Source organism: Oncorhynchus mykiss, chromosome 15 (assembly GCF_013265735.2).
Source record: "Oncorhynchus mykiss isolate Arlee chromosome 15, USDA_OmykA_1.1, whole genome shotgun sequence".
In the NCBI taxonomy this organism is placed as follows: Eukaryota; Metazoa; Chordata; class Actinopteri; order Salmoniformes; family Salmonidae; genus Oncorhynchus; species Oncorhynchus mykiss.
The window spans coordinates 12,065,066-12,075,065 of record NC_048579.1 but is presented as its reverse complement, the minus strand read 5'-3'; the positions used below and the strand labels follow the sequence as shown (position 1 = coordinate 12,075,065).

At 37.2% G+C, this 10,000-nt stretch overlaps 1 protein-coding gene across 4 annotated transcripts in view; it reads right to left on the bottom strand.

The window, feature by feature from the left end:
* LOC110489594 (zinc finger homeobox protein 4) overlaps nucleotides 1–10,000 on the bottom strand; it is a 150,520-nt gene that overhangs the window by 103,288 nt on the left and 37,232 nt on the right. The window lies entirely within an intron of this gene.

The following is a 10,000-nucleotide window of genomic DNA, read 5'->3' as shown; positions in this document are numbered from 1 at the left end:
ACAAACACAATGTTAAGATCCAGCACCCATAATTCCATAATTGATGTGACAATTGAACACTGACTGCCAGGGAAGGCCTACCACAGAGCCATCAGTTAAAGGAGCCGCCTGACAACCTGTGAAAAGAGAAAATCCAATATAAACTATAGATCTGAGTGTCTTTGTCTTAAAGCAGACAGCCAGAGCCCATCGCCTGCCCCTGAAAACTAGTGAACACCTCCACACAAAAGTTTCACTGCTTTCCTCTCTCTCTCTCTCTCTCTCTCTGACCACTCACTGATTAAAATGCCCTGGAAACAGAGGGAGGAGCGAACGAATGTGACTGATCCCTCGCTCTCCCTCGCTCTCCCTCGCTCTCCCTCGCTCTGGCCGTGAAAGAAGGAGAAAAGTAAAGGAGCGAAGGAGAGAAAAGTCTCTCAGGCTCCTGTGTCAGTAAGAAAATTAGCCTAAATCTGGGCCTGGTAAAGACCGCTCAGCAGGTAGATAAAACTCCCTGATTAACACACCAGCGTCATTCATTAAACCTCATCCCCAAGCCCTGCCCAAGCCCTGTCCACACTGGCCAGCCACCAACAGTACACTAAAAATATCCCTAGTGCTATAAGAATAATTTATAATGGAGACCTGTCCCTGTAAACCATTGCTTTTGTAAGACAAGCTGTGAATGAACCAACATTCGAATGAGGGTTTAAAATGCAACTGCAACCTTCAAATCCACCCACCTGCAACTGCCTGTCTATCGCTCCATGCCCGACTATCTCTCTCTTTCTGTGACACAGAACAAAGCAATTAGTGGATTCAGGTGAAACAAACCACAGCCTGTGGGAGGGAACTATGTGGATAGTAAAGCGTGAGGATTGAAATCGTGTGTGTGTGTGTGTGTGTGTGTGTGTGTGTGTGTGTGTGTGTGTGTGTGTGTGTGTGTGTGTGTGTGTGTGTGTGTGCGTGCGTGCGTGCGTGCGTGCGCGCGTGTGCGTGCATGTGTGCGCGTGTGCGTGCATGTGTGCGTGCGTGCGCGCGTGTGCGTGTGCGTGTGTTCTGTACCGTAATCAAGTCTAATCGGAGATGGCAGAGAGATGATACCATGTAGAATAGTACAGATGCAAACAAATAAAAAATGATAGATTAATAAACAGATGACACATCATAGAAAATGTATTTCTGTGATTAATGTGGGTTTTAATGCTGACAGTCAGATGTTTGTCTACAGTGTTGAACATGTCTCTCAGTCTAACACACAGGCAGGCAGGCTACACAACAATAAAACCCGCTGTTCTTTCCCTCTAGTCTAGAAGCACTAATAGTATCTATGTCATTTTTACTAAGACACAATTTACCCATTACATTCTCCAAACATAAAATCACAAATCTAACCAGTTAGTCAAGTGAGGTCAACTTCATGCCGGCTTCTGTACCATCCTGATTTAAGAAGCTTACAGGGAACATATGATGGAGTCTGAAGCTGTTTAGTAGCAACGGGCGTTAGGTGCTAATATGAAAGAGACTAGAGGATTCATTCCTTGTCCTTTTGCTTCTGATTTCCTCAGTAACAGCCCCGTGATGTGTGTGTTGGACATAAAAAAGTTGGTTTAACAGGAATGGTGTATATTCTCTGAAGACTTAGCGTTGAGACATGTCTTGGAGACGTACCCATCTCTACACTGCATAAGACTCGCCACACATCCATCGACAGTCATCTAAGGTCAGTTTTGTGTTTCCCACTATAGTTAAGGTTAGAATTTGGGGAGGGTAAAGTTGATCTGAGATCTGTGCTCACAGGCAATTCCTACACATAGCGCGCTAACAACTAGTAAATACTACGTATATCTAGTAAACCTACTGCCAGTGCACTTTTGCAAGCAGATCCAAAATTAACATTAGTATTAGCAGGTAAAGTGTGTTCATCCATCTTACCCAGGTGTTAAACTAAAGTAGCATTGAGGCTAATGCAGGTAATGTGTGTTAATCCATCTAACCCAGGTGTTAAAGTAGCATTGAGGCTAATGCAGGTAAAGTGTGTTATATCTCTACATTAGATGTCTGGCTTCTGTCACAACACAATCACTGTTTCACAGCACAGGAACTAAAACTTCAGTTAGCTCTCTGCGCACAATATTTGAGAAGTGCTTTACAAAAAAAGTTGTTGAAGTCGTTCCCAGGATTGTCCCCTTTTGAATATCAATCTACCAAGGTTTAATTTTTGTTTGATAAAATGAGAACTCCTCTTTTTTCTTTATTTTCTCTGACAACTTTCTGAGCAGCAGCTTTTTAAAACCAGATCAAGTTACTGCAGTGTTTAGTAACCTCAGTGTTCTCCTCTCCTCCTCCTCATGTTATTAGTCTCCAACAGCAACGAGAGAGAGAGAGAGAGAGAGAGAGGGAGAGAGAGAGAGAGAGGCCAACTTTCCCCTGGTTTGAAACAGTTCCTTTTCCCTACTAGAACAAAGCGATGGCTGGGACCAGTCCTACCTTTAGTTTTTAATTAAGCCTGCCTTTCCCTGGCCTCCCCTGAACACACACAAATACACACACACTGTGAAGTGATTAAAGAAGTGTCTGATCTGATGCTGAGAGAGAAATAATAGCAGTGGAATGCTAACCAGACCCCAGCGTTAAGAGGGCTAAAAGAGTCCTAGGCCTATTGTTGATCCTCCCTCCTCCTCCCTCTCTCCCTCACTCCCTCTCTCCTTCTCTCCCTCACTCCTTCTCTCCCTCACTCCCTCTCTCCCTCTCTCCGTCTCTCCCTCACTCACTCCCTCTCTCCCTCTCTCCCTCACTCCCTCTCTCCCTCTCTCCCTTACTCCCTCTTTCCCTCTCCCCCCTACTCCCTCCATCTGCTTTTCTCTGGCTCGAAGAGAAGGACAGCAGACTTTCTAAAGCAGGGGAACTATCTTCTCCTTTCTTTTCACACCATCTCTCTCGCTCTCTACTAAGGAGTTACCAGTTGGGTAAAGTAATTAAGTAAAAATACATTCACTTTATGATACAGGAATACTTTATACCTGTATCATAATATACAACATCTAATACTTGTACCTGTATCACCTGTATATACAACATCTAATACTTTATACCTGTACCATAATATACAACAACTAATACTTTATACCTGTACCACCATAATATACAACATCTAATACTTAATACATGTATCATAATATACAACATCTAAAACTTGTACCTGTATCACCTGTATATACAACATCTAATACTTTATACCTGTACCATAATATACAACAACTAATACTTTATACCTGTACCACCATAATATACAACATCTAATACTTAATACATGTATCATAATATACAACATCTAATACTTTATACCTGTATCATAATATACAACATCTAAAACTTGTACCTGTATCACCTGTATATACAACATCTAATACTTTATACCTGTACCATAATATACAACAACTAATACTTTATACCTGTACCACCATAATATACAACATCTAATACTTTATACCTGTATCATAATATACAACATCTAATACTTTATACCTGTATCATAATATACAACATCTAAAACTTGTACCTGTATCACCTGTATATACAACATCTAATACTTTATACCTGTACCATAATATACAACAACTAATACTTTATACCTGTACCACCATAATATACAACATCTAATACTTAATACATGTACCATAATATACAACATCTAATACTTTATACCTGTATCATAATATACAACATCTAATACTTTATACCTGTACCATAATATACAACATCTAATACTTTATACCTGTACCATTATATACAACATCTAATACTTTATACCTGTATCATAATATACAACATCTAATACTTTACACCTGTACCACAAAAATATACAACATCTAATACTTAATACATGTACCATAATATACAACATCTAATACTTTATACCTGTACCATAATATACAACATCTAATACTTTATACCTGTACCATAATATACAACATCTAATACTTTATACCTGTAACACCATAAAATACAACATATAATACTGTATATGGTACCTGTATCACCATAATATACATATATTGCTTTATACGTGTATCATATAATACAACATCTAATACTTGATAACTGTATCATATTATACAACATCTAATACTTGATAACTGTACCATAATATACAACATCTAATACTTGATAACTGTACCATAATATACAACATCTAATACTTGATAACTGTATCATATTATACAACATCTAATACTTGATAACTGTATCATATTATACAACATCTAATACTTGATAACTGTATCATATTATACAAAATCTAATGCTTGAAACCTGTATCATAAAATACAACTTTGAATGATTTATACCTGTACAACCATGATATACAACATCTAAAACTTGTACCTGTATCACCTGTATATACAACATCTAATACTTTATACCTGTACCATTATATACAACATCTAATACTTTATACCTGTACCATTATATACAACATCTAATACTTTATACCTGTACCATTATATACAACATCTAATACTTTATACCTGTACCATAATATACAACATCTAATACTTTATACCTGTACCATTATATACAACATCTAATACTTTATACCTGTACAACCATGATATACAACATCTAAAACTTGTACCTGTATCACCATGATATACAACATCTAAAACTTGCACCTGTATCACCTTAATATACAACATCTAATACTTTATACCTGTACCATTATATACAACATCTAATACTTTATACCTGTACCATAATATACAACATCTAATACTTTATACCTGTACCATTATATACAACATCTAAAACTTTATACCTGTACAACCATGATATACAACATCTAAAACTTGTACCTGTATCACCTGTATATACAACATCTAATACTTTATACCTGTACCATTATATACAACATCTAATACTTTATACCTGTATCATAATATACAACATCTAATACTTTATACCTGTACCATAATATACAACATCTAATACTTTATACCTGTACCATAATATACAACATCAAATACTTTATACCTGTACCACCATAAAATACAACATCTAATACTGTATATGGTACCTGTATCACCATAATATACATATATTGCTTTATACGTGTATCATATAATACAACATCTAATACTTGATAACTGTATCATATTATACAACATCTAATACTTGATAACTGTATCATATTATACAACATCTAATACTTGATAACTGTATCATATTATACAACATCTAAAACTTGATAACTGTACCATATTATACAACATCTAATGCTTTATACCTGTACAACCATGATATACAACATCTAATACTTGCACCTGTATCACCTTAATATACAACATCTAATACTTCATACCTGTACCATTATATACAACATCTAATACTTTATACCTGTACCATAATATACAACAACTAATACTTTATACCTGTACCATAATATACAACATCTAATACTTTATACCTGTACCATAATATACAACATCTAATACTTTATACCTGTACCATAATATACAACATCTAATACTTTATACCTGTACCATAATATACAACATCTAATACTTTATACCTGTACCATAATATACAACATCTAATACTTTATACCTGTACAACCATGATATACAACATCTAATACTTTATCCTTGTTTCATTATACACAACATCTAATACTTGTTTCAATGTCCACCATAATATACAACATACAATACTTTATACCTGTGTCATAATATACAATATCTAATACTGTATACCTGTATCATAGTATACAAAATCGAATGCTATATTCCTGCACCAAAATATACAACATCTAATACTTTATACCTGTATCATAATATACAACATCTAATACTTTATACCTGTATCATAATATACAACATCTAATACTTTATACCTGTACCATAATATACAGCATCTAATACTGTATACCTGTACCATAATATACAACATCTAATACTTTATCCTTGTTTCATTATACACAACATCTAATACTTTTTTCAATGTCCACCATAATATACAACATACAATACTTTATACCTGTGTCATAATATACAATATCTAATACTATATACCTGTATCATAGTATACAAAATCTAATGCTATATTCCTGCACCAAAATATACAACATCTAATACTTTATACCTGTATCATAATATACAACATCTAATACTTTACACCTGTACCATAATATACAACATCTAATACTTTATACCTGTATCATAATATACAACATCTAATACTTTATACCTGTATCATAATATACAACATCTAATACTTTATACCTGTACCATAATATACAACATCTAATACTTTATACCTGTATCATAATATACAACATGTAATACTTTATACCTGTACCATAATATACAATATCTAATACTGTATACCTGTATCACCATAATATACAACATGTAATACTTTATACCTGTATCATAATATACAATATCTAATACTGTATACCTGTATCACCATAATATACATATATTGCTTTATATGTGTATCATATAATACAACATCTAATACTTGATAACTGTACCATAATATACAACATCTAATACTTGATAACTGTACCATAATATACAACATCTAATACTTTATACCTGTACCATAATATACAACAACTAATACTTTATACCTGTACCATAATATACAACATCTAAAACTTGCACCTGTATCACCTTAATATACAACATCTAATACTTTATACCTGTACCATTATATACAACATCTAATACTTTATACCTGTATCATAATATACAACATCTAATACTTTACACCTGTACCACCATAATATACAACATCTAATACTTAATACATGTACCATAATATACAATATCTAATACTTTATACCTGTACCATTATATATAACATCTAATACTTTATACCTGTATCATCATAATATACAACATCTAATACTTTATACCTGTACCATTATATACAACATCTAATACTTTATACCTGTATCATAATATACAACATCTAATACTTTACACCTGTACCACCATAATATACAACATCTAATACTTAATACATGTACCATAATATACAAAATCTAATACTTTATACCTGTACCATTATATATAACATCTAATACTTTATACCTGTATCATCATAATATACAACATCTAATACTTTATACCTGTATAACCATAATATACAACATCTAATACTTAATACATGTACCACCATAATATACAACAGAGATCATCAACTAGATCCAGGCGCGGGCCAATTTCTTCTTGAGCTAATGGTCAGGGAGCCTGAACACAATTACAAATTATATGTACACTGCAAATGAACCGCAAGAAGCCCGAACATATATAAAACTGCAATAAAACATCATAATTTCCAACCTTGCTTGTATTGGTTTACGATCACGTGTCTCTCTATTATTTGTAGAAATACTTGTAAACCGATTTCTTTAATTAAAATCACTTGAAGCTGATTTCCTGTTTTTTTTTTTTACAGTTTTTTATACAAAACGAGTGTGACAGCCTGTAATTCACAGAGAAGAAAATATTAAACGTCTGACTTCATGTCAAGATAAACAGCACATCCATATACAGGTTGTGTGTGTGTGTGTGTGTGTGTGTGTGTGTGTGTGTGTGTGTGTGTGTGTGTTTTCCCTCTGCGTTAGCTAAGGTTACCCCAGTCTAAGCAAGAGGCCTCTCCCCAAAATCTAATCCTCCATCAAGATGTCATAGAGTGTTAGTAAAAGACAAAGGAGAGTTCCAGAGTGAGACCAAACCTCTGAATAGAGCTCCACGGCTAATTCTGACTGTTTATTTGTTGTCATCTAGAAACAAAATGTTGAAAAACCCATCAAGAAAGAATGATCTTCTCCTGGTGAAGGGGTGCACTGGCTGCATCAAAGGATACAGAGACACACTCTGTTTAAAGCCTAAAAGAAAGAACGAGAGAAAACTACAAAAGGAGGGAGGGAGGGAGGGAGGGAGGGAGGGAGGGAGGGAGGGAGGGAGGGAGGGGGGGAGGGAGGGAGGGAGGGAGGGTGAGAGGGGATCTCTTCGTTTTGACTCCCATAAAGGTTTTCACGCCACCTCTGTTTGTTGCCTGAAGGCATAATGTTAGAGACACAAACACACCTCAACAAAACATGTTCTGACAAACACAGGAGTCCAACAAATTACCTTCTCCACAAAATGCCTTTTAGCGAATAAAATAAGATGACAACAACATAAGAATTGCATGTGATCAAGGAGACATTGAAGAGAGCAGAGAAGGGAAGTGGAGTTTGTACGTGTGCCAGGTGTGTGTGCCAGGTTCTCATCATCTGCATGATGAAAGGTAAATTGGCCTCTATAGTTCCAGGTGTAACAGTATACCTGACTACCTGCAGGGACCGACATGTCCTTTCGTTGTTGTAGAAAATACCTGAATACCAGGTTAGGAATAGAGAGACACACAACTCTAATGCGCTAGGTAGAATACACTTCTTAACCACAAATCTATGATCAGATGAACCCACCCTAAATCCTAACCTTCACCATTAGGTGGATGGGAATATATCTGACGTCGTACGGGAGAGTGGTAGGTAGCCTAGCAGCAGGTAGCCTAGCGGCAGGTAGCCAAGCGGCAGGTAGCAGAAGGTAGGTTGCCTAGCAGCAGGTAGCCTAGCGGCAGGTAGCAGAAGGTAGGTTGCCTAGCAGCAAGTAGCCTAGCGGCAGGTAGCCAAGCGGTAGGTAGAAGCAGGTAGCCTAGCAGCAGGTAGCCTAGCGGCAGGTAGCCAAGCGGCATGTAGCAGCAGGTAGGTAGCCTAGCAGCAGGTAGCCAAGCGGCAGGTAGAAGCAGGTAGCCTAGCGGCAGGTAGCAGCAGGTAGCCTAGCAGCAGGTAGCCTAGTGGCACGTAGCCTAGCAGCAGGTAAAAGCAGGTAGCCTAGCGACAGGTAGCCTAGCAGTAGGTAGCAGCAGGTAGCAGCAGGTAGAAGCAGGTAGCCTAGCAGCAGGTAGCAGCAGGTAGCAGCAGGTAGCCTAGTGGCAGGTAGCCTAGCAGCAGTTAGCCAAGCGGCAGGTAGCCTAGCAGCAGCTAGCAGCAGGTAGCCTGAGCTGCCAAGGTGGAATAATCTGCGGTTCTGTTATTGAGCAAGGCAGTGAACCCCTGCAGCCCCACCCACCTCTCTGATTCAGAGGGGTTGGGTTAAATGCGGATGACACATTTCAGTTGAACTGTGCTTAAGGGCAACTTATTAATTCTCAGAATCAAATATTACAGTATAAAGATACTTCCAGACACAGAACTAAGTTTTGTTTTGCTTTTCCCTGTCTGACATTTTGGAGGGTAAGCTGATGCCAGGTCTGTACCTTCCACCGCTAGCAGCACTAGAAAGGAAACAGGTTGAAAAGACATCGCTTCAACTCTAAAGTAAGCAGAGTAAACAGACTGTAGGGCTCCAGTCGCCTCACCACACTGCTTCTCCGGCTAAAGAGTTTACTACATCAAAGCAATACACAATCTACATAGCTAATGTCTTTAGAGAGAGAGAGACAAGGGGGGGGGGGGGAGAGAGAGTGAGAGAGAATCTGAAGTTGAATGTCTAATGTTTGCTGACGATTTGGTGCTTCTGACACAAACCAAGGAGGTCCTACAGCAGCACCTAGATATTCTGAACAGATTATGTCAGGGCTGGGCCCTGACAGTAAATCTCAGTAGAACCAAAATAATGGTGTTCCAAAAAAGGGCCAGTCGCCAGGACCACAAATATAAATTCCATCTAGACACCGTTGCCCTACAGCACATAAAAGACTATACATTCATTGGCCTAAACATCAGAGCCACAGTTAACTTCCACAAAGCTGTGAATGATCTGAGAGACAAGGCAAGAAGGGCAAGACATACCAATTAGGATCTGGCTACAAATACTTTATACATGTAGGCTATGTGCACACTGCCCACAAAATGAGGTGGAAACTGAGCTGCACTTCCTAACCTCCTGCCCAATGTATGACCATGTTAGAGAGACATATTTCCCTCAGATTACACAGATCAACAAAGAATTTGAAACAAACT